A 21,644-nucleotide genomic window follows, 5' to 3' on the forward strand; every position below is an offset into this window, starting at 1 on the left:
TCTCCAGTGAGATGTAGATGTACATACACATATACACATACGTACATACACACACATGTACCCATATACACGTATATACAATTATACAAACATACATATTCATAAAAATATAAATATACACACATATATAAACATATATACATAGAGATGTGTATATTTATGTTAAGTAAGTAAAGTTAGGGTAGATAAATAAATAAACAAATAAAGGATAAATAAATAAGTTGGCGTAGTTAATAATGCGAGGATAGGTAGACGCATTGTAAAATATGTTCAAAATACATGTTGCTGGTTTAATTTTTAGGGATCTATTGATTTGCTTTGCTTATTGGATAGGGATTAATTTGTAGTGTCTAGGGAAAAAAATTTTAAATGGGGTATAAAAATTTAAAGGTTAAATATTATGTTCATATATAAAGGGGGGGGCTCCTAACATGGTGCTTTGGGCAGTGGTTATGCTTAACTTTATTTTCAGTGCCAAGTGTATTGTGGATATAGGCATGTATACACATACAAACACATACATCCAGATATAGCTACACCTGCATACATACGTTCACCCATGCATATATATATATATATATATATATATATATATAGATACACATGTACAAACAGACACTAGCATCCAGATGCACGCATACACATACATGCACACGTAGACATAGATATACAAATATATATTCATGTATATACAGACGACCCATGAGCACATATATCCATGTACGCGTATATAGAAAGATATACATAGACACACATAGGGATATATACATAGATCCAATCATGCCTACACATACACATGAAGATACATGCATGCATACAGACAAGTAAATAGGTGCGTTAAAGATAATAGTATTTCTGGTATATCTACAAAAAAAAAAAACAACCATTACGTGGGAAATCCTTAAAAAATCTAACATATGTAAATCTTTAGACTCCCCATGCCTCCTCTGCCTGAACAATAAACTTTTTATATTCAGTTTTAAAGATAGAGACAAATTACTGAATAGAAAGCATGAAAATTTCGCATTTATTCATTTAAAAAATTAAAAATAAACAGATATTTTTTCTGAGGGAGATGAATAGCTCCAAAATAACAATCAAATAACCTCAAACCCAAATTTGCATCACAAGCATCAAAGAGTGTAAAAGAGTTCCTTGTTTTGTTTTTTGTTTATATATATATATATATATATATATATATATATATATATATATATATATATATATATATATATATATATATAAATGTAAGGGTTCAAAATGTGGGCTATATTAATTTTAATTCAAATGGTGTAAAAAGAGGAGTGGAAGCCTTTCATGAAAATTCAGATGCTTCCAATTTTTTTTAAATATTACAAATAGGTATTAGACATGAATTAATAAATATTTCCTAAATTGCAGTTTCGCTGTAATATTTTAAACAGTTTTTACAGGGGCATAATATAAACCTAACATTTCATTTGAAAATTCAAATATTTAAGATTTGCATTGTTTCCACAGTCATACACAAACGAAGCCAGATTCCCTGAATTTCAGGTTTTTACCTCCTCTTAAATTTTAGACATTTTCTAAAATCAAAATTAGAATATAAGATTTAATCTTCCTAAGGAAATATAAAAGTGGTGCTAAACTGTTCTGTTTGTAGAATTCATTTTGCCCGTTCTGGGATGAGTATTGTGTGTGTATAAATATACAAACATGTGTGTGTATAAATATACAAACATGTGTGTGTATAAAGAGATATCAGTACATTGATTAGTACACTTCTATTTACAAAAGATTTAAGTATTTCATGAGATTTATATCCAGGATATTTGTCCGGCCATTCAGTTCAATTTCATATATCAGTCGTGCCAATGCCAATATACTGCTGGCAATGAATAGAAGTGACACACCACCAAAAAAACAAAAATGGATGTTCTTAAAATATGCTCTTTTTTATGTTGAATATTCATGTGTTTTCTCTAAGGGAGCTATGGGGGCTCTTAAAACTTCAAATATGTGTATCTGGTTTTAATGAAATTTCAATTTCAGTTTCTTTCAATCTTTCAAATACATTAGGCAACAAAATAAATAGATAAATAAATAAATAAATATGGTATTATGATTATAAAGAAAAAGAACATAATGTTTCTCATTAAATTCCTCATTGCAATGCCAGGTTTCGCTGCTAGTAAGAAATGAAACTGAGAATTATAGAAAGAATTGGATCTCCTGGCTTGCAGTTTGGAAATAACTTTGAAAGAATAGAAACTACACAGACTAACGGACTTGCACTGTTGGGATATTGATCTTTCAACAAAATTACCATTTTATAGATCGCACGTCAGTTGCAGGACATCAAACACTTGAAGGTCACAGATATAATCATGTTAAGTAAAGGGGAACGAGAGTATATGAATTAACCGTTCGTAGGTGCGGGCAGAAATTATGTCACATTTGTTTTTTTATTTCTTTGTTTGAGTTAGTATGACACAGAAGACAAAGGAGAGGATCAAGTGCAAATCACGGAAGATTCTAAGGAGGGTGCGTTCCCTCACTCACAGGCAATTTTCCTAAATTTCTTCTATGAAACATTTCCTAGCCGTGAATACAAATCTGTATAACGTTACAAAGTTATGGAGTTTTTGAAGTTTGTTAATACGCAAATAAAAATATGTGATTGATTGACAAAAAGGAATAGGCAGAGTATACATTATTAAGGCAGTAGCTTTTTCGATGTCAATACTGGAGTTCGAATCTTACACAATTCTGAAGGATTTTTTTTAACTGATACGTTTTATAAAATTTAAAGACCTAGCATAATAATAAATTGTGAAACTATTACATAAATATATATTTTTAAAATTTAGTGACTAATCAAAAACATTTTTCTAATGTTTTCTTTTCTTTTTGCCAATAAAACAATGTGTATATATATATATATATATATATATATATATTCATTTTAGTTACTTACTTTCGCATGCAAAATATTAAGAAACACATTTTTCTCACAAAATTTACAAATATTTTTCTTCATTATTTTTTTATTTTTGAAATCCTTTCAGTTGGGAATCATAATTTGTGCATTCATTTTTTTTTTTTTTTCAGACTGTTATCCTCATCTTCATAGTTGTTGTTTCACAACCTTTTAAAGAATTCTGAAAATAAAAAACAAAAAAATAATACCATCTGGTACGGATCTGACAATGGAAGACCAGATAAAAACACAAAATTGGATTTATAGGATCATAAAATCTAACCTTTAACGCTCTTTGGGGCCTGATGGATAGAGGTGTTGAGTCTATGGTTTCCAGGTGAGCATTGTCTGAAGATAGTGGTTTCAATCCTACTCAAGCAGGCCAGAAGATTAGTTAACCAAAACATGGTGAGACAACAACCCTGGAAGGCAGTTATTACTGGGGATAAGTTATAAGACTCGGCATTCTTATCCCGTCGCAGTTAATCATCTGAAGAAAGCCAAAAGATAACTTGATCAAAACATGGTGAAACAACATCTATGAAGATGAGGTTAGCAGTATACAAAAAAAATTAATGCATTCTTTTTCGTATTTGTTCTAAGTAGTAGAATCTAGGTAAAGATGAAAATTGACACACCCAGGTTCTGTACCAACATTTCTCAAGAAGTGAGTATATATTAGTAACAATAATTTTTTTTTTTTTTAATCAAAGAATGTTGAGTAACTGAGAAGTTTTCAATTCAATTTAATTCATTTTCATTTTCAATTACTCATAACTTTTCCTTGCTTAATTTATAGGATTGTACATTTTTAATCAAAATCCAACATGAGCGCCCAGGAATATCAATAAAATGATTTAATTTTTTATTAAAATGCTTTTTTTATAGACTTCAGTTTCATGTCAGCTGTGACAATATAGCTGTTTATAGGTGACTATAGCTTCATCTCCTCCCAAGTGTAAATAAAGTCGATTTTAGTTCATTGTTAAAAATTTTCTATCCTAAGTAAAAATCATAACAGAACAGCAAAAATTCATTTCATTACTTTTCATACTTTTATAGGAGTAAAACGGTAAAATGATTTTTTAAAAAATTACTCATGTTTTACTATCAGAACAAAATATTTAGGAAACTTGATCATGAATGACTCAGAAAAAATTTGTGTGTGTGTAAAAATAGAATTTTGAAAATGTTTGTACTAAACAAAAATTTTCCCTAAAAGAGAGTGGGTATAAAACCTACATCATAATCAAACTTATTTTTATAATAACATTGAAAATTCTAAACAAAAATTACTTGAGGGTCAAAAATAAAACAAAATTAAAAAAGAATTTTTTTTTAATTGAATCTTTTGACCTATTAACTGGCCAAAGATGAGTCATAACTTTACAAAATCTGAAAGAGAACAAGTTGTTCTTCCATGTAAAAGTAAACTTGGTTGGTGTAATTGGTTCACCCTTTTTTTGTCTTTTTTTTTTTTAAGATAAAATGATAAAAGATATGGCAAAATTTTCAAATATTTCAAGTAACCATAATTTCTTAATGCTTGCTTACCTTGGGTGACCTCTATTAAAACCAAAGTCTCAAGGAAAAAAGTGAAGCTGCCATCTATAATATCTAACGTGTGTGTGTGTGTGTTTGTGTTTGTATGCCTCACTAAAACTTATGTCAGCTGCATCGGACTAGGTCTAGACTGGTACCATCTGAAAGAGGTATCCCTCGACCACATAATATGTGAGAATTAGAAAAAAAATGGTCAATTATTTCGTATAGAAATAAAGTTTTAAATGAAAGGAGGGTCAGTGAAAGTGTCTTTTCTAAACAACTATGCATGCATCAAGCGTTATTTTTTTAATTGCTTTAAGTGAAAGATTTTCTAACATAATTCCGAGATCAGCTTTGTGGTCCAGTGGATTAGGAGGCTGCCTCCTAAGCCTTATTATTGATGTTTGCGTACACGTAAGGATGGCCTTTTTTTCTTTTTTTTTTTAAACAGAGGGTTGTTTTGTAATCACGGCAAATAAACAATTTTCTTATTTCGATTTTTTTTATTAGAGGTTTAAGTAAAATGAAGGTTAAATTTTTATTTAAAAGAAACAAAAATTCCAATCCAATGACGATAAACAAAAAACAGAACAGGGTTAAAAGATTTTTTTAACTTTGTATTATTTATTTGGCATTTTTTTATCAAAACAAAATATTTTTCTTATTTCTAGGATTATATAATGTGATTTTTTGACATCGTAACTGCTAATTACTTTTTCTTATAATAAGTCATAGATAATCATTTTTTCGGTTAATATAAATTCTACTTTGTTATTTATAAAACTGAATTATTTTCAGTTTTTCATTGCAACAGACCGTAACGAGAAATCTTTCTAAACTGAGACAGCATTAAAGAAGTTTGCTTAAGTGCTCAATACCTGGAGAATAGCTTCTTATCTTCATATCCTTCTACTGGTGGGGAGTTTTTCACATACTTCTTTTTCTGGACAACTACATTTTCGTGTTTTTATCCATTCTTTCCTCACAATCTCAACGTACATTTTAAAGGTATTATTTATTTGTAACGTCATAAGTGCGCCATGGGGTAGACGACTAAAGCATTTCCTTTTTTTCACTTTTTTTCCTCTTAGTGTTACAGGTTCGAGCCTAGTTACTGTGGCTTTTTTTTTTTTTTTTTTGCACTCGCACAAGTACTCACTATTTTCTGTTGGTGGGGGGGTAAATTTTTTGTTTCTTTCTTTTTTTGCGCTCGCACGGGTACCTGATTGATTGAAACATTTTTTTTGGGGGGGGGTACTGAGGATTGAATCTTCAACCTCCAGAAGAGTGTAACTTACAATTAAATTTTATCAAGTACTTTATCTGCAGTAATCAGAATAATCCAGATAATGCAAATTATCAATCCTCATCTAAAAAATTCAGAAACATAATCTTTTTTCAAGTTTTGAGATTTTTACATGTTCGGAGTGGTTAATATTGCTTATGAAATTGGGAATTTTCACCGAATATTTTGTTCAGCTGCTATGTTAGATTTCCATAGATGTTATAAATTGACATTTTTAAGCAGCTGTGAAAGCAACCTTTATCTGATTTTATAATTTGTGTAGTTAAACAATACAGTTTTGCTTTCTGATTTCTTACTGTTTTGACTCTTCTCTTTTGTCAAAAACGTATTTTATATCCAAATGAACTGAATATATATTTTTTTCTTTTTCAGGTAAGTGTTTTCTCTGTATTCACAGTACAAGTTGAATGGTAAGACAATTTCTTCTTACTAAACGAAATTTATTTACATCCCAAACTTCATGATATATATACTTCAGAGATATGTCCAAAGGGGTTTACACCTCCCCCTCTGAACCTCCGGGAATTTTCCTATACAAAATATTTTTCAGCAGTGAAAATCAAAAGATGTTTCATAACTGCCACCCATTTTTTATTTTCTAACTTTAACTTTACCTTGCAAACAATTTATGAAATGGAAATCCTGTCTATGGAGCCAACGCAGACATTCAGAAATGCTTGCAAAACGATATACACTTCATATTAGAATGATTTCTTTATAGATGTCAATTTCATGTTGGGTCTTCTAGTTGTTATATATAAGCTCTCCTGAAAGCAAAAATGTACAGACATACAGACCAAGTTATATCATATTATTTTTATGCTAAAAAAAGGTGATATATATATATATATATATATATATATATATATATATATATATATATATATATATATATATATATATATATATATATATATATATGTATAATTTACCCAAAACCTCTAGCCTCGATGGATGGGAGACTAAAACTTGCTGCTATGGTTTCAAATGATCTGACATAGCAGCAAGGGTAAACTTGATTCCAAATATATATCATATCTTTTCGAAATAGGGTACGATTATGAATATCTCCAGTATCAAATAATCCTTATACACTTTCAAATTTACTTTATGTATGAAAACCAAATAGGGAAGATATAACATATGAGAAATATTTGCAATCAATTCTCCCTTTACTGTTATTTCAGATCATTTGGAACCATAGCAGGAAGTTTTAGTTTCCCCTCCATCAAGGTCAGAAGTTTTAGGGAAATATCAGATATTTTGTAATTCATATGCAAAACTAAGAAAACAAATCAGTATGATTGAAATATTGGTAAAGGTAGAGTATCTTTCTACCCACAAAAACTCCTTTAAAATTACCACTAATATAGGTTTTCAAGGGGGCTAAAAACGAAAATAATAGTTAAAATCCCAGGGTAATGAGTAGTTTCCAAGAAGAAATTATAGTTGTAAAAAGTGGGGGATTATTTTTCTATATTAATTTAACGTAAAATGAACACTTACTTTATAGGCACCATTGGGGGGGGGGCTCTGTTATTTTTTTTTTTAAGGAGTGGTATTTATTTGGTAGTTGTGGCCTGGTAAACCAACACAAAACCTTCCTAAAAAACTTGTTTTCTGTAGGTTTTCGGGTGTGCTGAAAATGAATATCATATTGAAATTTTCCGGAAATAAGTATTTTTCTGGAAATTAAGCAATATATAGTTCTTTATCTATATATATAAAAGCGAAAGTGTGTGTATGTATGTGTGTTTGTATGTCTCGCAAAAACTTTCGACATGGGTCACGGATTTTTGCCAGATTGGTATCATTTTAAAGTTCCAACCTTCGCCCAACAAATATCGAAAAATTGGCCAAAAACATTAATTTCTTCATCCTAAAATCATCAGTTTTCTACAGGGAGGGGTCAGCAAAAACTGTTCACTTCTACACATGCGTCGCATGACGTTGGAACAGGATTTACTTTAAATATTAAAAAGAGCAACACAATTTTGTCAACGTTGTCTTAGCTCAGTTGCTTAGAGCATGGCCTCATTATCTGAAGGTTTTGGGTTCGAATCGTGGTGTGAGATGTCTTTTTTTTCGATTTTTAAAATTTTAATATTGAAACAGGGTTATTTAAACCATTTTTCATGTGTTTTTTTTTGGAGGGGGTATTTTTCAGATTTTTTAACGAAGTTTTAACGTTCATTTTTCTGTTTCGCGTTTTCTTTTTTTGTTTTTCCCATTTTTACATTTAACATCGTTCGTTTGCCTTAAGTTAGTTTTTTTTTGTGTTTTTTTTTAAATTTACTTCGCTTATTCTTATGTTTTGATTAACACCCACCCCACCCCTGTCTGAGCACACACACCTCGAAAATATATAATAAATAAGAAATAAGTGTTTTCCAGATATTAAGCAATATATAATTCTTTATGTTATAAGTGGTGGCTATTGTTGGTTTACAAGGTCACAATAAATACCACCCCTAAAAAGAAAAAAAAAAAAAAAAATACCCCCCCCCCAAAAAAAAAAGAAGTGATTTTCCTATTTTTTGAAACAATAATGTGCAACCTTAAAGGCAAATGTCACATAGCCCACTACACAATTCGGGTCATTAGCTTTTCAACAAGCCTTCATTTGTTAAATTCTGATCAATAGCCACCGAGATTTCAAACTTATAAAATTGCCTCAAAAGATGTCATATATGAATATATCTATGCTAGTAGGCAAATAGAATAAGGTCCCCAAAGAATGGAAATAAAAAAAAACTAAAGACAAAAACTTTTACAAAGGTTTTTGGTATAGATGCGCATAAAAATACTTTGATAAGTTGTTTCAGCTTGAACAGGGATAGTATAATAAAATTGTGGGATCTGCGTTCACGTCTGGCTTCCATAGAATGAAAATATGCCATAAACTTTAACAAATACTTTGATAATTATGTTTCAGTTTCAAAAAATATGGTATAATAAAATTATGGGGTCTACATTCGCACCTGACCTTCAAATAATGGAAATATGTCAGAAAGTTTAACAAGGTTTTTTATATAGATCCACATAAGAATGTGTTTCTGTTTTAGCAGGTGTGGTATAATAAATTATGGGGTCTATTTGGCTTTCATACAATGGTTTATAATTTTTTTACTAAAATAAAGTTTTAAAAAAATAAGTTGTCTGTGAGTGATGTCAAAACCAATTTATTTTAATTTTCATGGCAAGTGTTCGATTAATAATTTTCCCTACTCTTTATCTGTGCTTAAACCTAAACATAGATTCCATGAACAAAGATTCTTTCCTAGAACTGTATGCCTGTGGAACTCTATTCCGTTTTCCAACTGACTACAATATGGCCGTCTTCAAGTCGAACAAGTTCTTGATGAGCTATCCCCTTAAGTAATCCAATTTACCAAATTTCCAATACTAACGATTACTATGACATTTTCCCATTGACCACTGTACACATTAATCCTTATTCTCGAGTGACCTCTGACCTTTGATAAGTGGTGATTCCTTTGCAAAAAAAAAAGATTTGACCAATATTTAAATAATTTATAATAAAAATGGAAGGGTTATAATATTTTATATTATTTTCTCTCTCTCTGTTCGTGTTTCCTGTAAGTAATTGCTTTTTTTAAGTTACTTAAAGGTGTTTTGTTTAACTTTTCCATTTTTTTATCATATATTATTAAAATATTGGTCAAATCCTACTTTAGTCACCTAAATTGGTTTCAACAATACTCCTAAACAAATTATTTTACTTAAACTATATTTTAGGGGGGAAAAAGGCATTTATATTTTAGATTGCGATTCATTTATTATTATTAAATAAATGAAATAATTAAATAATGAGGTAGATAGAGTATGCCAAATTTTATGAAGTATAAATGAAGATTATGAGAGGCAAGAATTACCTCGGTCGAAAAGGATTTGTTCTGATGACTGATGAGGAATGGATAGATTACTGAATGTTTAATTATTCATTCGATATGGAAATAAGAATATTTCTATGATAGATACTACACTTGGAATTATTTATTAACAAATAAAATATATTTACAAATATTTTTTAATGATTTCTTAAAAATTTCAAATGCAAAGAATGGTATTTCTTTACTTTTCGCACATATTTTATAGTTTGATTGATCGAATTAGAATTCATTTTTTAACTAAAAATAATTTTAAAAATGTGAAAAAATTTTGATTATAGTCTTTTCATCACATCTCACTTGACCCAAAATCAGTTTGGGAATACCACAAAACATGTTTCTTGTATGGATTTTTATGCGAACCATTTTATGAGGAGAGATAATTCCTTCGATCATCTTCACAGAAGTCAAAATCTCTTCCATCAGTTTGCAGTTGATAGGTTTGCAAAATTTGAAGCAGAGAGACTTTTATATATCAAAGCTCATTAAAACAAGCTAAGAGTAGATTCCTACATATATCTAAAAAAATCATAAAAATAATTATAAAACAGGTCAAGTATGCTTATTACCTTCTATCTTCACAGGTAGTTTATGATATATGCAATGACTTATATCAGAAATTATGGAAAACCAAACCTGTTTATCACATTCACTTCAAATCCAAAGTGGAAGGAAATTCAAGATGGACTTCCTTTTGGACAAACATACATCAATCGACAAAATCTGTTGGCCAGAGTGTTCGCCTGAAGATAATCAAAGTGATGAATGACAAACAAATCAGAAATCTTTGGCCAACTACGATGCTACATGTACACAATTGAGTGGTAAAAAGAGGCTTGCCTCATGTGCATATGTTATTGTGGCTTACCAGAAAAATCAACTCCAATCAAATTGGTTCTATTATATCAGCTGAGTTACCTGATATACAAACTGATCGAACCTTATTTGAAATAGTAAAGAGTCACATGGTGCATTGAACTTCTGGTAATATCTGTAGAAATTCATCTTGCATGGTTAATGGCCAATGTACAAAAAGATATCCTAAAAACTATCTACTTGAAACTCAGTTTAGTGAGGATGGTTATCCGTCTTATTGAAGATCGCCTGAAGATGGGTGTCCTTGGCAAAATTCCAGTTCGGATCCCTCTGAGACTTTTAGGGCTAAAAAAACATGCCTTTTTGGAGCTCTTTTTTCATATTACTCAAGAACTTGATATGTATGTCTAAATAGTAGTTTTCCATGGTGCTGAATTCAAATATACATGCCTTAAAGCGTGAAACTGCATTGTTTGTCCATTTTCACTGGGATTTGGCATTCTCAGGAACTCAAAAGGAGTCACAAATGCCTCGAAACTGCAAAAAATTACACTTTTTACCCCATAACTTTTGCCCCATCCATTAGATTTTCTGAAACTTGGCGAAAATGTAAAGGCAAATGTTGGCTCTTCTTACATTCATAATTTCTTCACTATTTTTTGTGGCATCATCTCACATGCAGCACAAGAGGGGGACTACACACGCACAGCTTGTTTATAATAAGGTTCAATCTTATTGCACATGGAGTAACAACACATACAGAGGAGGAAACGAGGAGTTAATGTTGAGTCATCCAGGTGTGAAATTGGGCATTACAATTGGAAGAGATTACTCTGTGCACCATGAATGTTTTTTTTGAGATTCCTTCATCATGAAATAAGAGGACCGGCCTCACGTTCATTTCTAAGAACAATTGATGAAAAAATTGTTGGTAAATATTATAAACTAGCAGTTCAGCCCGGTTTTGTGTAGGCCCTATATACTGTTCATAACTTGCCCTACATATGAATATACTTTATGTAAGATTTCAAATATTTAGACCAAAATTTGTCTGAGTAATTTTGTAGAGACTGCAGAGGTCATTTTTTTTTTTTACTTTGACCCCAATTTTGACCCTTTAACATTTATTATTTTGGTCTCAAATCAAAATACAATTTTTACCCATGTCCAAGTTACCTACATCTAAAATTTCAAGTGTTTAAACCCAAAATTGGCAGAGGAATTTGGTAGAATCTGCAAAGGTCAACTCTTTCAACTTTGACCTAATGGCAACCATAAAACAGTTAAAATCAAATATGTGACAAATAAATGTTACCAAAGGCTAGATAAATGATTTCTCTATCTACCTGGATAAGTTTATTTGTGTTTTAATAAATTTTAAGGAAACAAGAACATGACTTCTATAAGCATTGCACAAGGACCTTTGATAATCGTTAAAAAATCGAAAATTATACAAAGGAGGTGAACATTACATTTTCACACGGTTAGTGACATTTATTGGATGTGTTTCTACCAGCATTTTGTTTAATTTTTTATTTTTAAGCAATTCAATTCAATTTATTTGGCAAAAAATAAAACAATTGTGCTTTAATATATGGAAAAGGTGGTAAAAATTTACAAAGATAAGAACACAATAGTCCAGTACCTAAATCTAAATTTACATTGAATTGATGTGTTCTTGTATTTATTACTTCACTTGGAAGTCTATTCATTGATGAAATTGTAGGCCAAAATCAGATCACTGCATAATTTTCAACAATTTTGAAAAATTATCAAAGGTTCTTGTATAATGCTTAAAGCAGCTATGTTTTTTTTTTTTTTAACTGAACAAAGTGGACACTGATTTGAATAAAAAAAAGTTTTAAAATATGTTAAAACACAAAGAAAACTTATTCAGATAGAAAAGTAACTTATGTTGCCTTTGGTAACATTTATTTGTTACATGTTTGGGGGGGGGGGCTCTTTTTGTTTTGTTAACTAGAGTTAAAAATATTTTTAAATAGTTACAGATATTTTTTAATATATTTCTTATTAATTAAAATTAAATGAGGATCTTATATCATCATGATCAATACACGTGCACACTGACAAGGTTTGCATAATGTGAGATGTTTAAACATGAATGCCATGTGAAATAAGTAATTACGAATAATAAATAAATATAAACCCAGAAAAAGTGAATAAAAATAATCTATTTTTATTTCTTGATTTTTTTTTTTCACGGTTACAAAAATACATGTGTGCACTGAAGGGAGACGACACAGAAAAAAAAAAGGATTCTTTGTTTTGTGATTTGAAATCTTTATATGCTTCTCGCATGTGTTTCTTGCATTCACGTGACTTGCACGTGTTTATATATATATAATATATAATTTCCCCAAAACCTCTGGCCTTGATGGAGGAGAGACTAAAACTTGCTGCTATGGTTTCAAATGATCTGAAAAAAGAGAAGAAATAAGGCGAGACTTGATTCCAAATATTTCTTACTTTAGAAATAGGGTACGATTATGAATACTCTGGTATCAAATAATCCTTATACACTGTGAAATTTACTTTATGTATGAAAACCAAAGAGGAGAGATATAACATATGAGAAATATTTGTAATCAAGTCTCCCCTTACCGTTATTTCAGATTATTTGAAACTATAGCAGCAAGTTCTAGTCTCCCCTCCATCAAGGCCAAAGGTTTTGGGGAAATATCAGATATTTTGTAATTCATATGCAAAACTAAGAAAACAAATGTCTATGAAACATCACTGTAAAAAAGTGCCAAATATAGGCTCTGGATGATTTCTTTAATGTGCGATCTTAAGGGCAAATGTCACATAGGCCATTACACAATTCAGGTCATTACCGTTCCAATGAACCTTTATTTTGTTAAATTCTGATCAATAGTCACTGAGATTTGGAACTTATCAAATTGCTAAAAAAAAGGTGGTATATTCAATTTGGCTACCAGTGTATATATATATATGTATATATATATATATATGTATATATATATATATGTATATATATATATATATATATATATATGTATATATATATATATATATATATATATATATATATATATATATATATATATACTGGTAGCCAAATTGAATATTGAAATGCTCATATCTTGGGTTCTATGGAACGAAGCTACATAAAAATTTGCAGGCTTTTTGAAGATTATAATACTGTTTTATGGTTAAAATTTTATGACAATTGCCAAAAAAAGAACTTATATTTTCAAAACAATAAAATATACCCAAATTTGCTTACATTTGTATACATAGCGGTCTGGCAGGCCAGTTTCAGTTTTGCTGCTTTGAGGTGGATTTTGCTTAGGGTTTTTTTGCTTGGTTGTCTCTCCTGTGACCTTGCCAGGCCACTAATATAATCTATTGTTATATAAAAAGAAGTTTGTGTATATGTGAAAGAGAGTTTTTCCTATGAACTCTAAAGCAGTTGGGCCAATTTTTATGAAATTTAATACAAAGGTACTTTGTGTGCCTGGAAGTGTTCTTAGATGGTTTTTGTATTGTTTTGTTTGTTTTGAAATGTCTCTGATAAGTATTGATAATCGATAATCAAAATAATCCAATGAAAGGAGGAACAGACGATTTTGACCAAAGTTAACGCCTTATGCAGCCTAACATCACAAGTGCATTTGAGAAGTTTTATTACCACACAAGCCGAAAGGCCCAACATATAAAATCAACAGCAGGTTCTTTGAGATGATAGAGGTGCATTCAAAATTAATATTTCTGTTTAGAGCACAATTGAAGCATGATACTTGACTTTTGCATTTTAAACTTTAATTCAGAAAATAATTTTTCTAAAATAAACAGTATGCTCTCTACAGTGCGATGTAGACTACAATGTATTGTGGATTGTCACTGCAGGGGGGGGGGCATCTGAAGTTTACTCACGGTGCACCGCAATAGACCCCAACTAGAGCATGTAATTGGATTGAAAAACGGCATTACACCGATTTCAATGACAATAAAAATACGGAAGTGTTAAACATTCATTGATCATAATTCAATCCCAGGCAACGTCACATCTCCCTAGTAGTATATATACAAATAGATGACAAAACAGTTATATTCCAAATTCCAAGAGGTTATTCATCTTACCATTTATTTATTTCCACATGTCAAAACGGCTAATGATCCAAATATTCTTCAGTTTTTTGGATTTTATTTTTAAATTCTTTTTAAAGTTAAAAAGAAAAAGTAAATCAAAAATAAAATCCAAAAAACTGTGAAGAATATTTGTATCATTAGCCGTTTTGACATGTGGAAATAAATGGTAAGATGAATAACATTTTGAAATTTGGAATATAACTGTTTTTTCATCTATTTGTATATGCTCTGTAGTTATGTTTAACGTACATTGAGCTTCATAAATAAAATGATTAGTGTAAATAAAGAGTGAAATATAATTGAAAAAGCATATCCCCCCTATATATATATATATATATATATATATATATATATATATATATATATATATATATATATATGTTCTTTGTTTTTGTTTTAGCGATATGTTTTGAATGGATTCAATTATTTACAAAAGGGCATTTTTACCTAAATGCGAGTTGGGAATAATTTTCCCTTTAACCAATTTGGTACCCCCACATTATATTATTTTATATTATTTTTAAAATATAATTTTTTAAATATAATATTATATTTTAAAAATAATATATATATATATATATATTTTTTTTTCATTGATTACTTATAATAATGGCTACAACCTGCCTACACGTCTTAGCAGCCATTAAATGGTTAGTAGTGCCAAAAAGACAAATTTTGGCAAAAGTACATTATTAATATCGTATAAAAGTAACAAAAAATTACTAAAAGTAAGTTATATCAAACGCAAGAAAATTAGATCGTCTATCTATCTGCATGGCTTTTCAGTTTTAAAACTATTTTTTTTTCTTGGTATTTAAGAATTTTTATTGTAGTCATGGAGACTTATAAAAACCAAATAGACAATCACGTAAGGCTGAAAACTGCAGTATTCCGCAATGTATTTAGAAAGAAATAAAAACTTTAAAACAGTTTCAAGTTAAAAATATACAGATCGGTCGGAAATTACATTTTTAACCAATTGATCATTGTTATTGGTTGTATTTTTTTTCAATTTTCGATTTTTCTGTTAAACATACAGTATCAAACCATCGCATCAAGTAAATTAAAGCAACCATCTATAATCTCTATTTTTCTAGGAAATGACACAAAATCCCGCCCCCTCAAAAAAATTTTTTTGAAAAAACAAACACTTTAAATGTCAAAATTGTAAAGTAATACAGGTCGATATTTTTTTTTTTTTTTTTTGCATTTGATAAAAGTTATTTTTTGTAAATTTGTTTTTGTTTTCATCTCTATTTGGATTGTTAACTATTTTGTGCTTTTGCCCAAATTTTATAGAATAAGAAGTGTGACATTAAAAATCTTATAGGCGTTAAAACTTGACTAGTTAGGTACAGAATTTCAGTTTGATTGGACTCATTTGTTATAAATGACGTTTATTTATTTATTTTTTTGTTTGTTTGTTTGGTTACGAATTATCGAGTGTTAACTGTTCTGTGCTTTTACCCAATCCTTTTGAAAGTATTTTAAAGTGTCAAATATAAAGTTTTTTCTGTCTTTAAGAAATGAAGAAAAAACTGCAAGAATCCTGGGTAACGCTGAGTAGGTTCTGCTAATTCTCTGATATTTTGGTGTTAAAAGAAATTATCAGTGTTCTGTTTCCAAAGAATAGTCAGACAAATAGTGTGTGTGTGTGTGTTTGTGTGTGTTTGTGTGTGTGTGTGTGTGTGTGTGTGTGTGTGTGTGTGTGTGTGTGTGTGTGTGTATACAGTTGGACCGTAAAACGCATGAAAACCTCTTCAGGTCTATTGTTGCTGGGTTGTTTAGTCAGTGGTCTGATATTGGTAAAAGCAGGAACCTAGTCTGACTAAGAAATATGATTGGTCGTTCGGTTGTTTTGGTGATCTATAGTTTGTAATGTAAGTGTGTGTATCATCATTGGCATTAGTAGTAGAGCGCTCTTTTTCTCTCCCCCCCCCCTCTCTCTCTCTCTCTCTCTCTCTCTCTCTCTCTCATTTTTGGGAAAAGGGTGATGAGAGGTTGAACGTATACTAATATTCTTTTTACAATGTGGAGCTTTGATATTAAATCGATATATTAATCAGAAGATAAATTTTTATTATTTATTTATTTATTTATTTTTTGTTAGTTAAATAATTTTTCTATAGAATGGTGAAAATGTCCTTGGGAGTGGGAGGATGAATCATGTTTGTAACAAAACTGAATTTTCACCTAAAAATTGAACAAGTCGATGTAATAATAAAAAGTAGAACTGTTAAAAATTGTGTTAAAGAGTTCATATTTACTTGCATGCCTACGAGAGCACAGATCGTTTTTGAATCTGAGGAAAATTAAATTCCCTCAAAAGGAGTACTCTGAACTGTGATAAAAATAAGAAATCTGTCTAGAAGGATTTCTCCTTCACTAAGCAACGAGAGAAAAGATGAAGTGTAGTATCAGAACAGATACTACACTTGCCCCTAGCCAAAAGGTCAAAAGCACCAAATTTCAAATAGCTTTTTCCATTGAATTGGATTTTGGAATTCTCTCCATGCTCTCTGTTTTCCTGACTGTTCCAAGATGCAGTAATGTGAATAAACACCTCACTGCTCAACTCTCGACTTAGGATGCCCCGTCGGGTTTATGGTGTTACCCTAATTCACGGTAACACTTTGTCTCAGTGACAACACGCTTTGTTATTTGTTTGGGGTAAAAAAAAAAAATCTACTTTTTTTTTTTTTGCGAGTGTTGATTTATTAAGTATTTATGTAAAATTAATGCTAAATGACACTCACCTACTCATGCCGTTGTGTTAATGTTTCATCGGAGGTGGGGGTTGGGGTGGGGAGATGGAGTGCATTACATGTGTGCACCATCTCAATCTATCATTGTTTTTTAAATGTATAGTCTATATTTACTTACCTCAGGGCAAAAGTATTATAGACATGTGTCGGTTTTTAAGGGGGGAGGGTCCGGCTGATAACAAAACATACTATACTTTGAATTATTTATTCGCAATTAAAAAAAAATATTTTCACTTCCAAATTAGGCACAAGGACATAAAAAAAATAGAGGGATGGGGGTATCATCTGTCTATACTATTCTTAATTTTGCTACTTTTCATCCAAACACTGTTTCTTCCATTCTTTAATTGTTATCACTTTCACCTCAGCAGTCACCACTATACCACATTTACTCCATGGACTACTCTACTTAAAAAATCCCTAATGGTTTAAAATCAATTTTATTTATAAGAAATATTTACAATTTCAATGAAAAGAAGAAAACACCACAAAAAGAAAAGAAACAAAATTAGGGATAGCTTAGTAAAACCTTTCCAATGCTTTAATCCTTGTAAATGCTAGGTGGTTTATTTCAAGGTTCCTAACAGGGAAGAGAGGCGTATGGCACCCTTGAAAGATATGAGATATCTCCAATGGTTACACGGCCAAATTTGAAAAAGGGATGTCCACAAAAATGTTCAGAAATTTTACATATATGAAAGAAGTAAACAGAACCTACACAAAACATTATTTATGAATGTTTAAAATAAATATTTATAAATTTATAAATAATTTATAAATGTTTAAAGTTTCTGCTTTCTTCATCGACGGTCAATGCTTGGAGTCATACCAAGCGTCGATATTCTATATTAACTGACATTTATTGTGTGTCAGATATCAATATGTATATCTGATATATTACTATTTAAGTATGAGACAGGCAAAAAACGACTTTAGAATTCTCAGAGGAAACGTAGATTAATCCGAAAGTGAACTTATCATCAAATCGCTGGAAATCTCGGGATTCCACCTTCCATTGTAAACTGAGTAATTTTCCAATTCATCAGCGAGGAGAATAATCAATGTTGTTTAGATCTATCAGGACTCTCTGGTAGCAGTTTTAATAATTAGTGATAATGCGTTTACACCTTTCATCTCAGTGTAGATAGGCAATATTTTGGAATTAGTAATCTTTATTATAAATTAAAATATTAAATTTATTATCAAGTTAAATATTTTCATGCAGTTGTTTCGTCTGATTTGAAATAGCTGCTTGGGTTTTTGCAAGTTTTAAAAAATTAAACTCCTTTTATTTAAATGAACGTATTTTGTCACCAACTTTCAAGTCTTTTATTAATCATCATATTTAATTGTAATTCACCATTTGAAAAAATCTTTTATTTTATATAGTGGGCAAATTTATCTAAATAACATTCTTCCATTTACGACTGGCGTTGATGTTTTAATGTCATAGTACTCTAAAAAGTTGGGAACGGTATTAATCCATGTACTCTTCTAACAGTTATGAATTAAAATGCTTGGCTGATAGTGGATCAACTAGATTAGGAGAAGGAAAATTCTGAAATAGCATTGGTATTTTTCTGCTTATTTTTGCATTGTTTCCAGCTGTCATGGATTTCTTGCTACTGGACTCCTTGGCCATATGTCGGTCAGTGAATGAGAAATCCTTCTAAACTGAGGCAGTTTTTGTTTTTGTCTTAATCCAAAAAGGTATCCATTGTCAGTTGAGATTGAATGGAGACCAACAACTATCCAAAGTACTTCCAAAGATGTATTTGTTGCCGGGGAGGGCTGTAAGGAGAGGTAGCATTATAACTCAAGCTTACAAGAAGGGGGTCATAGAGAACTTTCATTGTATTGAAAGGGGTCATGACCAGGGTAAGGTTGAGAGACACTGATCTATCTGATGTATAGTGGTGTTCACAAAGAAGCCTGAATGTGTTGTCCTAATATTACACTTCATCTTTTCTGTAATCGGTCAGTAAAGGAGAAATCCTTATAGACTCATGCAATTCTTATTCTCTGCCCCAATCCAGAGTGTTTCGGGGGAGATAGATATTCTCCAAATCTATCTTGTGTCTAACTCTGCTGTCGTGGGGTGACAAGTAAATAGGGTAGGGGCACAAAGTCATTTTTTAATGCGGGTGGGGGGTAATTCAGCCCCTCAGGTGTTATTCTCTAAGGTTATAAAATATCTTAGATAAAACCTGTTCGCATCCCTGGTAGGATCAAAATAAATAATCCACCCTCTTAGAAGGAGGATTTTATCTAAATAAATTAGACACAAGTTTGACATTATTTTTAACCGTCCTGAATTTCTCCTTACTATTGGACAATGCCAGTTTATGAAAGATGCAGTTGGCGCTTGTGCAACCTTTGCTTCAATATAAACTATAGATCGTTCAAAAAACATAGAAAGAAAACTTCAAAATAAGGCTAGTATTTCTCTCCTCGTTTCGACATTATTTCCAGTTACACTGGACTTCTCCCTTTGCTACTTGACTTAAGCAAACGCAAGTTCATGAGCAGTGTAATTCTGGAGGTCCAAAACAGTAAAACACCACGTGTGTGTGTGTGTGTGTGTGTGTGTGTGTGTGTGTGTGTGTGTGTGTGTGTGTGTGTGTGTGTGTGTGTGTGTGTGTGTGATCATTCACTTCACAATGCAGAGAACTCTAGTAGATTTGTTTTTGTGTGTGCTTCGCCTCCTTGCGCTGACTGCTGCTGTTGTTGGCTAAGCGTAGCCACACGAGGGCAGACTAGGGTTGGGAAAGATTGTGGTAGGCGACAACCCTCCTCCTCCTCCTCCTCCTCACCTTATTTGCCCTCTTCCCTGGTTCCTCTTTCTTTCTCTTTCATTTCACATGGAAGTGTTCAAGAGGCAAGACGCGCCAGCCACTCTGAGCAGCGGCGAAGGCAAACCAAAGAAGCAGCGAGGCAGCCGTCATAAGAAGAGAACGGACGTCAGAAATCGCTGCCAATTTCAACTTGTTGGATTACCGACAACTATAAAATCGTTCCCGCGGTCGTCGTTACCCTTGGTGACACCATCGGAATTATCTCGTTACTTTTGTATCATTCGCAAAAGACCATCAGAAGTTCGGATATTATTAAAAGAAGGGTTAGGGGGACTGAAAAGTGGTCGAGCAGCATCTTTGAACTTTTCTAACTTGTTCATTGTTTAGAGACAGTGCTTTAAACGTTTATTTATTTTTTATTATCTTTTTCTTTTAGGGAGATATTCTCCGAAAAATGGGAGAAATTTTGGTCGCGCAAAAATAACTAATTTTTTATATCCGCCCTTAATGGAAATAATGTTTTTTCTTTCACTTTCACGGATTAAAAAATAATTTAAATAACAGAGAAAAAAAAACGTGGACACAAAAATTATTCAAATGTATATAGACTAGCAATCGGCGAAAAGAAAGTAGTTTTAAAACTATTTATAAAATCACTTCCTCCATTTCTCTCTCTCTCTCTCTCTCTCTCTCTCTCTCTCTCTCTCTCTCTCTCTCTCTCTCAAAGTCATTCATGTTTTCACTTTTCATCTTGTGCCTCTATACCGACAACGTTAATAATAATATTAATGATAATAGCAACAACACAGAAATTAGATCGAAAACTCTTTTACCAGTTTTGGGGACTACATCTACCTCATCATCATCATCATCATCGTCTTCATCGTCAACACATCACATTGTGATCGGTATCACCGTCGTAATCATCATCATCGCTGTCATTGCCACCACGATCATCGCAGACTCTTTGGATTACAAGTTTTTTGGCCTCACATTTCTCCACCAAGGAAACAGCTACTCGCTCCCATCGGACAGTCGCGACAACATGGTCCATTCGAGAGACGAAAGTTACGAGACGGAGTTCATTGATGACACCTTCTACCTCAGCTGTAAGATATTTTTTTTTCTTCTTCTTCTTCTTCTTCTTCTTCTTCTTCTTCTTCTTCTTCTTCTTTTCAATGTCAGTTTGAGGAATAGGAAGTGTAGTATCTGTTTTATAGCTATACCATCCTTCCAGTCATTAATTACTTCCTCCTTTTAGGAGGTGTGTGTGTGTGTGTGTGTGTGTGTGTGTGTGTGTGTGTGTGTGTGTGTGTGGTTTCTCTTTTGATCTCCTACTTGGGGTGGCTTTTTGTTCTGTTGTCATTATACCATCCTCTCAGGCTTTACTTTTTTCTTTGGGGTCAGTAT

The 21,644-nt window shown here is 31.4% G+C and overlaps 1 protein-coding gene and 1 long non-coding RNA gene across 14 annotated transcripts in view; one reads left to right on the forward strand and one right to left on the reverse strand.

The window, feature by feature from the left end:
• LOC145245959 (3',5'-cyclic-AMP phosphodiesterase 4C-like) overlaps positions 1 to 21,644 on the forward strand; it is a 1,213,142-nt gene that overhangs the window by 1,100,466 nt on the left and 91,032 nt on the right. The gene's annotated exons all lie outside the window — the stretch shown is intronic.
• LOC145245963 (uncharacterized) lies at positions 2,988 to 3,452 on the reverse strand. The gene is made up of 2 exons (XR_013863055.1): positions 3,246 to 3,452; positions 2,988 to 3,143 (listed from the first exon to the last, which is right to left on the reverse strand). It is a non-coding gene; the product is annotated as an uncharacterized LOC145245963 (long non-coding RNA).

This window comes from Euprymna scolopes, chromosome 23 (assembly GCF_053919585.1).
Source record: "Euprymna scolopes isolate OS-2025 chromosome 23, ASM5391958v1, whole genome shotgun sequence".
In the NCBI taxonomy this organism is placed as follows: domain Eukaryota; kingdom Metazoa; phylum Mollusca; class Cephalopoda; order Sepiida; family Sepiolidae; genus Euprymna; species Euprymna scolopes.